At 42.7% G+C, this 14,689-nt stretch overlaps 1 pseudogene; it reads right to left on the bottom strand.

Annotated features, from left to right (window-relative positions):
- Positions 1-4,683: 4,683 nt before the first annotated feature.
- LOC138241413 (U1 spliceosomal RNA) lies at positions 4,684-4,838 on the bottom strand (annotated as a pseudogene).
- Positions 4,839-14,689: the final 9,851 nt, after the last annotated feature.

Below are 14,689 nucleotides of genomic sequence, written 5' to 3'. Positions count from 1 at the left end.
GTCAGTGTATAATAGTGAGTGAGAGACAGATCAAAAGATAAAAAGCCAAGTTCTGAAAAATTAGAACATGGAGAAATGGCAAGGAAAGGTTTCCCAGAACAAAACAGTTAAAAGAGCAGATTATTTATTTAACGTGGGTAAAGTACATCTATACGTTTTCAGTCAGTTTGGCCTGGAAAGAGTTTCAGTGGCATCCACGAACGTACTTGTTGTATAACTGGGGTGTCTTCCATTCATAACTGTGGTTTTCACTAGTTTCCCAGCACTCCAGCTTTCAGTGTTATCACCCTTGATTTCCATAGCCCAGCTGTGGAGCAGTGTGAGTACTGGAGAGATAGTCACGGGATGTTTCATTAAGCACGCAATGTAACCGTGCGCGACCCTATCATTGCCATATGAGTTTTCTCCGAGCCACAGACGTTTGTGTCATTTCCTATGCTTAACCTCTGCCTCCACAGGTCATGAAAATCACTTTCTCAGGCCTTTTTATGGACTGTTTTCTGCATCTGCAAGCGGCAGCTCAAATGTTATTATTCCATTTTCAGAGGTTGCTAACGTTTATACATGATTTATTCGGTGTTGTCAGTTTCCCACAAGTGTTAAATTCTGCAGTTGTACATTTAGTGGTAACACAGTAAACATGTTCTCAAGGCTGGAGGAGACTGTTTTAATTAAAGCACACTAATTTATGACTTGTCTCCGTTTCACATATTTGTGAGTTTTCTCTGGATGGAGAGTACAGTACACTTCTGATCATCATGTCTGAATACCACATATTTTCTGATGGTGTGCTGTGTTAAAACATTGAACTTTGTATTTTTAAATTGTAATTGACAATATATACAGTATATATGGTTAACACTTTATCTTTTTATCATTTCCATTGGTATTCTATAGAACTTTGTAGGGTAAATGCTGATTCAGGTTTTGAGTTGCCTTTATTGTCAAAGGTTGTGCTTATATTACCATTGATGTTTCAATTTTTACAAACAGGGAATACGAAGGAATCTGGTTGTTACCGGAGTCTTCTGGACCGCTCTCTAACATTTGCAAGTTAGTGTAGCTGACAGAATAGGTGAACTACAAGACATTACCCATTACAGTTCAAGAGATGAGAAAATGGACTGGGCATGCCAAGCACACGCCCAGACCGTAAATTACATTACAGAGACACAGCACAAGATTTGTTAACATCTGTTTAACAGGCTTTCCGGATAATAAACCCCAAAAGAAGAAAAAAAAACATCACTATAAAAAAGCAAACGAAAAAAAAAAGAAAAATAAATCACAGATGAAGAAGATAGAAAAATCCTGTTGCACTAAAGACATGCTGTGGCAGCCCAGCCCCTATCAGGATAGACCCAAGGGTTTATACAGTACACACAAGAAACACAAATTAGCAACAAGAAGCCCAGGAGGCTAGATATTCTGCCAGAACAGCAACCAAAAACATCAGCATTCAAAACACCTCTATCTCCTTGCATGCCCCTTTAAAATACCAAAACAACAGCATATTTGCACCCATGTAAAACTGTGGAATTCTTTACCAATTCATAATTACAGACAGTAATCTACTTGAAGTGAGGTTCTGCAGGCAGGTGAGGTAGAGGGTAACCCCTTCTTCAGGAGACCAGGAAAGATTCAGAGTCCAGGCTACAGAGGTGAAGCCTCTGTTTCATATGAAGTTCAGGCTGGCAGTGTGACAGGAAGAAAAAGCTTTTCCCTCCCCTTTCTTTCTGCGTGTTTCCCCTGCCAGAGCTCTCTTTGCAGCCCGGTGACAAAAGTCACAATCTTCATGTCCACACAGCCTCCTCTTCCAGCAGCTGGGTGACTTTCCTTTCTTTCCTTTCTGGTACCAGAAACTGCCCGCAGTCTGCACATTACGTCAGAATCTCAAGGATGTCTGTTTGAACAAAATGTTTTATAGATGCAAGGTATTTGGTGCTTCCAGTAACCACAGGGTTACACAGAAAGTACAGGCACAAGGTTACGAGCGTTATGGTTCCAATAATTTTTAGTTTATCATGGTGTTATATAAAAGATATCTAAAAACAATCCTTCAAATAATGATGTAATTCATCTCAAGTGAGGCTCTTTACAAGTAATAGAGGCCGTGAAGTGGCCTGTAGTAGCAGGTTGCTGTAATTACAACCCTTCCTTCAGCTGGGCAGCCATACAAGCGCTGACTATCCCACCGCCAGATGTGTTGCTTTGCACATGTGTGTGAGTCACTGAAGATGGATGGCAGTATGGGTAGAAAAAACACAAGACATACTCAAGTCTGGGCCTCTCCAGCATCAAAGTCAACAGCACAAGAACCAAGGATACGGAAACTGGGGAGAGTGCATTTAAAGGCAAAGGGCATTTAAAACTGAGAACAGGAAGCACATTAGAGCAAGGGCTTTGGGAGTGTGGAACAAGCTACTTAGCCTTGCTGTGGAAGCCAATACCCTGCATTCATTCAGGAAACAACCGGATCCTCAGTTTAATTAGCTACCAGCAACCAAACAGACAAGATGGTCTGAGTGGCCTCTGCTCATTTGTAACTGTTTTTATGCTCTTCTGTTCTTAATGAGGAACCAGTCTGTCCAGCAGTGCCACCTGTTGGGGTTGTTAAGCCCTGACACTGGAAGCTGTTGTGTCTGCTGCTCCCACTGCAGATGGGAAGTTCAGAAACAAGCACCTGGTCTGGTAACACAGTGAATGTGAGCATGTGTTGTTTGTTCATCCTACACCAGTGAGGAAATGCAGAGGGGATTCAAGGTGAATTTGACACTGAACTGCAGAGGGAAAGAAAGAATTGAGAACTCTTAATAGTAATAAGCTAAAGCAGCCAGTAAGCAATCTACAAATGAAAATGTCAAAGATTCTTGCTCCAGTGCATAAGTGAATCCTTATCATTCTGACAGTAATCTCAAAATATTAAATCTGTAACTCTATACAAAATATTTATTATTATTTGGAGAATAAAATTTCTGAAAATTACAGTTGGGCTGGTATGTGAATATTACCTCAAGGTTTATAGCAAAGCCCCATGTGTAATGAAACAAATGACATTTATGACGTAAAATAGATCTAAAACAAATTAGAAGGGGAAATGACAATGTCGTGGATATAACTATTACTGTATCATCAAGACAATGCTATGTGAGGTTCTCACTGTATTGGCTACGACAGGAGAAGCTCTGTGCAGTAATGCGAAGCCAAGGTTAGTGAGTGGCTCTGGAAAACACAAAAGCAGGCAGAATGTTGAGAGAAGGCCTGTGGCCCCTGAAGTCAACCTGAAATTCAAATGAAGGAAAATCCTGTAAGAGTTAACATGAGCATTGCTCTTTCTCGGAAAGCCAGGTACCCTTGACAGAGTTTATCAAATGCTGCGTGAGGTGAGGATGCCAAGCTTGTGTCACTTCTGACGTGGGGCTGGATCGAAGTTCTGTTCCCTGGAGATGTGAGACAGGCCATTGCCTGCAGAGCCAGTCACTCGTGTAAAAGGGTGAAAATGGTGAAGATACCCACTAGCTCAGCTGTGGCTAGAGGTGTGGCCACAGACACATGGTTAGGCCCTGAATTGTTCGAGTTTTTGCAAGTCATGAAGCATTGTTGAAGGATTTCTGCTCTTCTCTTTCAAAGTCCCTTTTCTAAGTTCACTCTGGCTCCAGTGAAAAAAACAAAGGATTCGATTTTAGAGTGACAGGAGAGATATAACCAGGAGGTTCAAACCAATGAGCTAACTAAAATAAGAATAACCCTGGGAGCTGCTCAAATTCAGGTTCATATCAAAATGACTTAATTATGTCCAAGGTCCATTACTGAATAATGACATTTGTGATTACAGGAGGGTTTTCTGAATCTTTGACTAAGCAAAAAAAAAAGATTGCTATTTATGTGCAGAAGAAAAGATCACCTTATTGGCCATATACAATTTCTTGCATTAGGAATTTGTCTTTTCACATACCCCCGCTTGCTCTCCATGAGACACACAGACAGGGAGAGAAACTTGGGGGTCAGAGCGCAGGGTCAGCCATTTATATGGTGCTCCTGGAGCAGTTGGGGTGAAGGCCTTGCTCAGGGGCCCATTCGAGTAGGATTCCTCTGCTGGCCGTGGGCTAAGAATGTCACGGCAGCCAGTTTTGACGCCCGTGGAGTGCGTTATTAAAGACCCTATGCAGACGGTATAATCCGTAAAAGACGACGGAGGAAGGTTCAACGGGGTTGGGATGGGTGGACAGACAGGGGGCAGTGACCATAGTGAGCAGGTGCAACCAAGCCCAAGGAAATTCAAAAGGGAAGTCGGGGCGCAGTCCGTAATCCAAGATCCGCAAGGGGAACCAGGTCGGAACCGGCACAGGAACAGGAACAGGAACAGGAACTAAAAACATAGCGGGACCAGGTACTCTGAATCCCAGACCCAGGTGGGGAAAAGGCCTGTCTTCGGAGAACCCTGAAAATAGGCAAGCCTTGTGGCGTCCATCTTCCAGTACTGAGCCCGAAACTGCAGAGACGCTGGGCTTTTAACCAAAAGGCAAACGAGACACACCAGGAAATAAAATAAATTAATCATAACAGACAGGGGTAGGAGCGCCCTCTAGAGGAGGGATGTGGAACGTAACAACGAACTGACAACCTTCCAGCCACAGGCACATATCCTGAGCCACAGAGCCACTGCTCTGCCCCTCAGAAAATCAGGGGAGAGCGTGAACGCAGTCCCCCTCTGCTGCAGTCGAGATTCCCACACTGGGGGAATTCGCAGGGCTCAGCACAGCCGGATTGCAGTGACTGGGCCTCGCTCCGGGCACACCACCTGCGTGATCATGGTGTCGCCCCTGCCAGGTAAGCATGTGTTCTTATCTCAGTGTTTTCAGCTGGCGACAGAAAAAGGACAATCTTGTTCTGAAAGGTTGTGAAATTAGTAACAGAATTATGTTTTTTACCTTTGACGGTCTCTTCTGTTTTATCTGATAGGAGTTAAATCAGGAAGACTTGGTGTAAACACAAACCACCATTGCATGCTGTGAATACAAAATGATGTAAATCTGTGAAGCAAGACCTCGATGGAGTTATTCAGAAAATACTACTAACCAGATGAGCTGACTGAGCTGTGTAGACTCCTCTCAATTTAAACCTGACTTACAGTATGTTTTTTTATGATGCTGGTTATAATAACGAGTAAAGGAAAGAATGAGAAGAAGGACATGTAATCTCCTTATATGGTCTTGCTTATTCAGATAGCTTTTTCTAATTGATTTCACAACCTCATTAAAATGGCTTTTGAAAAATCTCACTGAATTAGCTTCTGCTATAGCATTTGCAAACTGTGTAAAATCTTTTCTATTTTTCCACTCTGGTTTTATTTTCTTTGCTGAGGTTTACTTGTTGGAATTAATTCTGGTCAGGTCTTCTGTCTATAGGCATTATGCCAAGAGGAACAATCTTTTGTAATCACACCTGTGATGAAAAAATGACTGTCTGGTAACTCCAGGTACTAATATCTTCCTGTACAAGGCCACCAAACAAGCCTGAACGGAGATCACAGTCAGGCAGCCATGTAGAGATCACAGTCAGGCAGCCATGAAGAGATCACAGGTAGACAGCACACAGAGATCACAGTCAGGCAGCCATGCAGAGATTGCAGCCACGCAGTCATGTCGAGATCACAGTTAGAAAGCACAAAGAGATTACAGTCAGGCAGCCATGCAGAGATCACAGGTAGATAGCACACAGAGATCACAGTCAGGCTGTCATGCAGAGATTTTAGGTAGACAGCACACAGAGATCACAGTCAGGCAGCCATGCAGAGATTGCAGGTAGACAGCACACAGAGATCACAGTTGGGCAGTTACGCAGAGATCGCAGGTAGGCAGCCATGCGGAGATCACAGGTAGGCAGCCATGCAGAGATCGCAGGTAGACAGTCATGTAGGGATCACAGGTAGGCAGCCATGCAGAGATTACAGTCAGGCAGACATGCAGAGATCACAGTCAGGCAAACATGTAGAGATCACAGGTAGACAGCCATGCAGAGATCGCAGGTAGACAGTCATGTAGGGATCACAGGTAGGCAGCCATGCAGAGATTACAGTCAGGCAGACATGCAGAGATCACAGGTAGGCAGCCATGTAGAGATCACAGGTAGACAGCCATGCAGAGATTACAGTCAGGCAGAAATGCAGAGATCACAGTCAGGCAAACATGTAGAGATCACAGATAGGGAGGGATGCAGCTGAGGTGGAATTAGAATAAGCAACAGGAAAAATTAAACAGGAGAGAGGGCCAAATGCTGGAGAAAGTTCAACAAGGTCGGGCAATCCAGGTTGTTTCTGGGAAGATACTACAAAACACAAAGAAGACCGTGATCAAGGGAACTAGCAAGAGCAAAGCCTGGGAAAAATTCAAAACATGGGAGATATTCGGAACACAAGGGGAAACAAATGCTGAGTCAGAAAAGAAACCCTAAGAATGAACTTATCTTGTGTAAATTGCACTTGGATCCTCGAAAGTTAGAGAGGACTTTTAAATTCTCATGCTCACATACTGTATAAAGCACCGAATGGTCTAACTCAAAACGATCTTTAAGACTTACTGTGTGAATATAGCCCAGCTCTTAACTGTACAACACCTGATTCTGACCTTCTTACCCAACAGGGGGTGACAGAGCTCTCTCATGTCTTTAGAACACATTGATGAAATCCACAGAAACTTTGCGGCATTGCCATTTTTAAACCACACAGAAAGACCTATCTTAGTATTCAAGCTTTTAATTTGAAATCCAGTCTTATTATTGGTGTCACAAAATCAATTTACTTTTTATTATTTTGGAATCTGTTGTGTATTGGGTATGCTACTGATATGAGACCCTAAGAATGGTTACAGATAAGAGGAGGCTAACCACTTTGGAAGTGAAGTGTACATTGCTTTGAGTTTCTTGAAAACTGCTTATATATAACATTCTATAATAACCTCCTCTTATTTATATATACTATACAAACATGAAAGAAACAAACCTAGTGAGAAAAAGGATATTGTATGTAATATTATAAATTGTCATATATTGTGCTTGGAAGTAAAAAGCTACTGTATGTAGTCCTTAAGATTAAAAGGATTTTAGTTCATTATTATATAATTACTACCCCTCATCAAGCCCCTGGATTGTTTCCACTTCTTTATGTCAGCAACATTAAAAACTATTTGAGAGACCAACTAAAAATATACAGTACATGATTTTTATTGACAAACAAGTCAACAGCATTTCTTTGCACTGGACATATTGCTTGTTTGATTGCTTTGATGTGGGGATCTGTTCAATAAATGTATTTCCTTGGATCAATTGCTTGCCATCTGAGGGATGGAGGGAGGGACATGTATTTGCACTAAGACTTGTGGGTGCCCAGTGATGTCACTGAAGCTGATACTTTGGTATTTGTTCAAAATTTGGTATTTTTGATGAGATCCTCAAATTAATTAGACACTTGCAGCCAATCAAGTTAGATGGAGTGAATGTAATTTTCTTGTTTTTATCCTTCTTGTAGTCTTATGCTTGTATGGATATCTTTTATGTTCATAGTTAATACTATTTTAAGCATTGATATTCTGTATAAAATACTTCAGCTACTACAATGCCACAGATTGCTTTCATTAAACCAACTTGAGGAACATATACATTGTACTTCCAAATACTGTAAGAAGCAGACATTTTCTTTTCATTTTTGACATACCTGATGCTAGTACTAGGAGCTGTTGTGCCATCAAGCTTTTTAAAAAGCTCCCCTACACCCTCATTGAACTCAGAAAATGATTTAACCAAAACTAAAAACACTTGTGACACAAGGTGACAAGGAAAACACATTTGAAGAAGAACCTCTCTTTCTGAAAAGAAAAAACCCACTGATGACGCACCCAGCCTCCCGGAAAGTAAACACTCTTTGAGGGGGTTTATAGTTCCTCCAATCTCATCGAGACCCACCCCACCTTGGTCTCATCACTGAACAGCATTCTTCCCGATTTGGATAAACATCGTATGCAGGTGAATGTCTTTGAGCTTTCAGCACCATGGATAGTTCTCAGACATGTAGAAAAGGGAATCGATGCAGTGCTCCTCACTTCTGAAAGAGAATACTACATTTTTCTCAGCTGACTTGATGAATAACGTAGGGCTTAATCCTTTCTCTGTTTTGAAATTCCACTTATCAGGAACAGGTTTTAAGTTTCCTCACTAGGCTAATACTGTTTGAGAAAATACTTGTGAAAGGTTTCAGACTATCGCAGTTTTCACATTTTAATGCCTGCAGACATGATAGTCTAAAAGAGCAATTAATGTTTGCTACTGTATATACTCAAACTACTCCACACATTGAAAGCACAACTACAAACAAAATACAAAAGAAAAAAGCAGACAGATAATATTAAAGAAAAACTGAAAATATATTATTGCATACGTATTAAAACTCATTGCTGTGACAAACCATAATTAATTTAGGTGCACAAAATTACCTTAATGAGCAACACAATCAGTTCAGTGGCCTCCATCTGTGTGCAATAATAGTGGTTCACATAATTTTCGATGATGAAATCTGAGTATCTCTACAAGGTCCTCTGCAAGTCAGTTAGTGAATTTCAAGCAAAGATTCAACAAGGGTATAAGACACAGTTCAACAAAACATTCTTAATGTTAATCAAGACTCTCAATATATTTTTGAGTATGATGACACTGACCATAAAGAAGGGGAAGGAACCGAGACACTGCCTAAATCAGACTGCCCCACCAACCCGAGCAGCCAAGAAAGGAGGAAACTGGGGAGGGATGTCACCTGAAGGCCAACATCAGCACTGATAGAGCTACAGTGCTGAGTGGCTGAGATTGGAAATGTGTCCAATGATCTCAATGCAAAGTGAACACAGTGCATTACACAGTCAACACCATCCCTACTGTTAAACATCATGGCGGCAGCTCTGTTTTCCATCAGCTGTAACGAAAGCATTCTTTCCAGACCCTATGCGGACCACACAATCCAGGGAAAAGTGAAGAAAACAAGGGGGAAAAGTCATGCAGGAAATGGGGATGAAAACAGGGGGCGTGTCCTTGGTGCGCTGGTGTTCGGGGGAGGTGTGGCCGAGGCAAACAATCCAGTCTCCCCTTAAGGGGGAGGGACTACAATCGTGACATCAGCAGGGATTGGGAAGCCTGTCAAGGCTGATGGGAACAACATAGATGGAAAAAAGTACTGGAAAATTATAAAGGAAAACCTGCTTCACTGGGACAAAAGTTCACAAAGACCCAAAGCATAAGGCCAAAGCTCCACTGGAGTGGATTAACAAAAAGAAAGTCTCAGTCAAACTTGAATCCTACTAGGAATATGTGCAAACACTTGAAAATTGACTGCTCAAGGTTAATAATAATAATAATAATAATAATAATAATAAGAATAATAATTGCTTACACTTATATAGCGCTTTTCTGGTCACTCCACTCAAAGCGCTTTACAGGTAATGGGGATCCCCTCCACCACCACCAGTGTGCATGGAGATTATTAGGAGGCAATGATTGGAAATGGCCAATGGGAAATTTGGCCAGGACACCAGGGCACCCTACTCTTTTCAAGAAACACCCTGGGACCTCGGTTTAATGTCTCATCCGAAAGACGACACCTTTTTACAGTATAGTGTCCCGTCACTATACTGAGGCATTAGGACCCACACAGACTGCAGGGTGAGCGCCCCCTACATGTCCCATTAACACCTCTTCCAGCAGCAACCTTAGTTTTTCCCCATCTATGAATTGGCTTCATTACTCTGCTCTCCTCCCCACTGATAGCTGGTGTGTGGTGAGTGTACTGGTGCACTATGGCTGCCATCGCATCATCCAGGTGGGGCTGCACACTGGTGGTGGTGGAGGGGAGTCCCCATTACCTGTAAAGCGCTTTGAGTGGAGTGTCCAGACAAGCGCTGTATAAGTGTAAGCAATTATTATTATTATTATTACCCAAAAAAGAGTTGATGTAACAGATGTCTAACATGCCTTCCATCAAATATTGAATTTGTGGGTTGGAATGGTTACGTGATCCACACATTTCTTCTCATTAGGTTTTGCTGTAATTTACTGTGACTCATCTTACTCTTTGAAGTCTCCAGTTTTAATATTCAGATTCTGAATAAAATATGAAGTTAAAAAAAATGTGTCTGCACCTTTGCGTAATTTTAAAAATGAGACACCAAAGGAAGGGACTGGGGTGCAAGACAGGATACCCTCTGGACAGAACACCAGTCTGAACACAGACACACTCACACCAGGGCCAATTTCCCCAGGAGCCAAATAACCTGCCAAATAACTTGCACTCTGGGAGGAAACTGGAGCAGCCAGACAAAATCCACACAAACACTGGGGAACATACGAACTCCACACAGACAGCACCCAGGTCCAGAATCGAACCCGGGGCACCAGTGCTGACCACTGCACTGCCTTGCCTCCCCCTTTCCCACATTGGACACGACTAATGGAATTCCACACAAGGAGAAAATAATAATAATATTTGCTTACACTTGTATAGCGCTTTTCTGGACACTCCACTCAAAGGGCTTAACAGGTAACGGGCGGGGATCCCCTCAACCACCACCAATGTGCAGCCCCACCTGGATGATGCGACGGCAGCCATAGTGCGCCAGTACACTCGCCACACATCAGCTATCAGTGGGGAGGAGAGCAGAGTAATGAAGCCAATTCATAGAGGGGGATTATTAGGAGGCCATGATTGGTAAGGGCCAGGGGGAAATTTGGATGGGATTTTTAATGACCACAGAGAGTCAGGACCTCGGTTTTACATCTCATCCGAAGGACAGCGCCTGTTTACAGTATAGTGTCCCCATCACTATACTGGGGCATTAGGACCCACACAGACCGCAGGGTGAGCGCCCCCTACATGTCCCATTAACACCTCTTCCAGCAGCAACCTTAGTTTTTCCCCATCTATGAATTGGCTTCATTACTCTGCTCTCCTCCCAACCGATAGCTGGTGGCCCCAATAATACCACTTCCAGCAGCTAACTTAGTTTTTCCAGGAGGTCTCCCATCCAGGTACTGACCAGGCTCACACCTGCTGAGCTTCAGTGGGCTGCCAGTTGTGAGCTGCGGAGTGATATGGCTGCTGGCACAGACCACACAACTACCACACAAAGAAGACGTTTTTGAAGCTTTTAGATCTCAAAGAATATGCCACTTTGCTTATAAAAATGTAATTTACATTGTTAGGAGATTCTCACATCATCTGTTTGTAAGGAGTTTCTATTTCTTTTGTTCCTCCCTTGACAGTAGGACATGCTGTACCAACAAGCATGTAGAGGTAACTGCATAGCTCTTGCTGTTTCACAAACCCGAGAGGGGAGAATTGTCAAATAAGACTTCTAGTTCAGATTTTTGTGGGTATAAAGTCAAATTTAGCAGCCACAGTTCATAACTTTATTCATATAACAGGCAAGAGCTATCTTATACATATTTCCATATTTTTAGAGACTGCACAATGCTGAAAGTTGTTTTTTGTTAGATACAGGGGATTGAAACTTTTGGAAGACAATATGTATTTTCACTCCTAATTATTAATTCTGTGGTGATGATCATATAACCCATGTCTGCACGATGCAATGACAGTTTGTGAAATGCTTGCACAAAATGTTCACACATATGCTTATCTTTGCATCTCTTGTTAACACCTAAGTTGACATGACAAACTTCTGGTGAGTTTGCACACGCAAAGGTGAAGTTTTCATGCATTTAGGCCACAGAGGTTTTCCAGTTTAAATCACCCAGCAAAGCACCATGAACACACTCTGAGGATGGTGCTGGCAGACTAGAAAGGTTGCAAGGTGAAGTCACTAGGGCACTGAGAATCCTTCCGGCAACCATCACTAGTCTCCAGGAGACTCTATCAACTGGCAGGAAGCAGCCTGGATTCATCTTGATCCAGTCAACAGCAGGTAACCTTGCAGGGACCACCCGAGGGATCAGACAACTCCGAACTACCAATATCTGAAAGCGGGTGCACCAAGGTTAGTGTCAGTGACCTTCACCAACATATGCAAAAACCCACAGGATAGTGGCAAAGAGTGCTGTATCTGTAATGAATCCCAGGTCCGTCTGTCCTTTGGTCATGGAATGACTGTCACGGCTGTAGTCCCTCCCCCTTAAGGGCGCTCTGGCCCTTTCACGTCGGACTTGATTTTGTGCACCTGTCCCCTGTTCCCAGTCCACCTTAAAAGCCAGACGCCCACTCAGTTCGGGACTCTGCTCTGGTTTCTGCACCAGGTGAGTCCGGGACCTGGAAGCGTCTGGTCCCGTTAAGGTTTTAAGTTTCTGTTCCCGTTCCCCCTGCCGGTTCCGACCCAGTTCCCTGTTTTTAATCCCCTTTTGTCTTCGTCTCGGATGGACCACCCGGTTTTGGACTTTTGCCTTCGTTTGGATTCCCCCTTGGAATTTCTCCTGGATTGTTTGCCTCGGCCACACCTCCCCCGAACACCAGCGCACCAAGGACACGCCCCCTGTTTTCATCCCCGTTTCCTGCATGACTTTTTCCCCCTTGTTTCTTCACTTTTCCCCGGATTGTGTCGTCCGCATAGGGTCTGGAAATACAATGACAGTGGAAGCCTTTGTAAGTTTCACTGAGGCCACAAAAAGTGACCACTATTTTGGTGGCAGCAGTGTAACTGAACAAGTGTTCACTAGTGTATCATTTAGGATCTGGGCTTGTTGTCAGTAGCAATTTCACTGTACCATATTATGCTGACAATGTGAGACCTGTGCTTTGACCATAATTACAGCATCACCAATGTCAACATCATCTCGCAGACCTGCAGAGTGATAATGCTCTTCCCCAGACAGACCTAATGGTTATAGACTGTTGTTATGACCCACCACAGCTGTAGTTGATCAAGCCTTAAATGCACCATTTGACACATGTTTTGACATCCATCACAAAAAAGTTTACAAATAATCATATCATATCCAGAGAGTTTATCCCAGTAAGCAACGGGCACAAGTTGGGGCACCCTAGTCCTGACAACAGTCCATCGCAGGGCACACACAGACACACACACACACTCACAGCAGGGCCAATCAATCAATGTACTCATTTGTCTTTAGACAGTGGGAGGACACCAGAGCACCTGGAGGAAACCCACACAAACATGGTAAGAACATATAAATACTACGCAAAGTGCCACCTATAATATAATATAATATAATATAATATAATATAATATAATATAATATAATATAATATAATATAATATAATATAATATAATATAATGGACCTGGGTTGCTGTCTATGTGAAGTTTTCATGTTCTTGCCTGGTTCCCATGGGTTTCCTTTGGGTGCTCTGGTGTCCTCCCGCAGTCCAAAGACATACTGGAATGGTCATTGGCTTCTGGGACAATTGGCCTTGGTGTGAGCGTGTTTGTCTGTGTGAGCCCTGTGATGGAAAGCCCATTGCTTTGTCCAGGATAGACTCCTCCTCCCTGTGACCATGAACTGGGCGAAGTGGTTAGAAAATGGATGGATTATATTATACACAGCCTAAATTAAATAAAGCTAGAGTTTTTTTCTTAATGTACACATGTATATACAGTACATACAGGAATCCAGATGTAGTAGAGCTAAAACATATTTTTACCATATTACTTGGCAGGTTAATTTATTTGTGAAACATACGGGTGAAAAACTGGCACAGCTCCCATTTAAAGTCTTAAGAGACAGCAGAACAAAATATAAAATGTTCCTTTGACCCTGCCTGGTCTTCCACCAGTGTTTCCATCACTCCGAAGTGCTCTGTGTTATAATTGATATCTGAATTCCTGCTCGTCTGAAACTATAATCTCTGTACAGCTGCAGCCACTTATGATGTCACACATGAGGCAGTAACAGTGATTATCTGGTTCATAATCAGCGCTCTGACTGACATGCTCTTCCGCTTACCTCAACCAAAACACAGAGAACTTTGCTCCAGCTTGAATAATAAGAAATCAAGACATATTAAGCCGCCTGGCTTGACAGACTAAAACCAATGCTTTCCTTCCTGTTATTGTAATACATCCAGGTCTAATTGCATTACTTAATTTGGAAAAAGCTCTAAAACAATAGGATCACAATACAATGCACAGTATTTAATGTAATCTGAAACCAAAGAAAAGCAAGCCCCCCCTCACCTCCAACCCTGAACTTCGAAATGATCACACCAGACAATCACTGTACCACACTGACACTGGCCTTGTAGACCTCAGTGCGAAGTCGTCGGTGAAACGGGAGAAACTCATATGAAGTCTTCAGCCCATGAACTGAACTGAATTCTGGAAACATGGACATTTCTCAAGGCTGGTCAAAGGCATGTAACATATTAAATTTGATGAAAACAGGCTTTTTATTTTGTGCTCAGGGAGGCCAGCATTCACAAGAGGAGCGAGGGGGAGCTGCCAACAATTCAATTTCAATTAAATTCAATTCAGTTTATTTTTATATAGCGCCTTTCACAACAAGGTTGCGCCAAGGTGCTTAACAATGCAGGTGACCATGCATTTTGTCAATACAGAACAGAAAAGACCAGATGGAAACAAGATGGATTCCACACTGGATCAGCTGAAACGTTGTGTTGTCTTCTTGTTCCATCATGACCCATTTCCAAGCAAACCCACCTTGATAGCTTCTGTATAGAT

The sequence above is a fragment of the Lepisosteus oculatus genome, chromosome 1, assembly GCF_040954835.1.
Source record: "Lepisosteus oculatus isolate fLepOcu1 chromosome 1, fLepOcu1.hap2, whole genome shotgun sequence".
Taxonomy (NCBI): domain Eukaryota; kingdom Metazoa; phylum Chordata; class Actinopteri; order Semionotiformes; family Lepisosteidae; genus Lepisosteus; species Lepisosteus oculatus.
The sequence above is the reverse complement of the archived record's forward strand: the minus strand, read 5'-3'. Positions and strand labels throughout refer to the sequence as shown.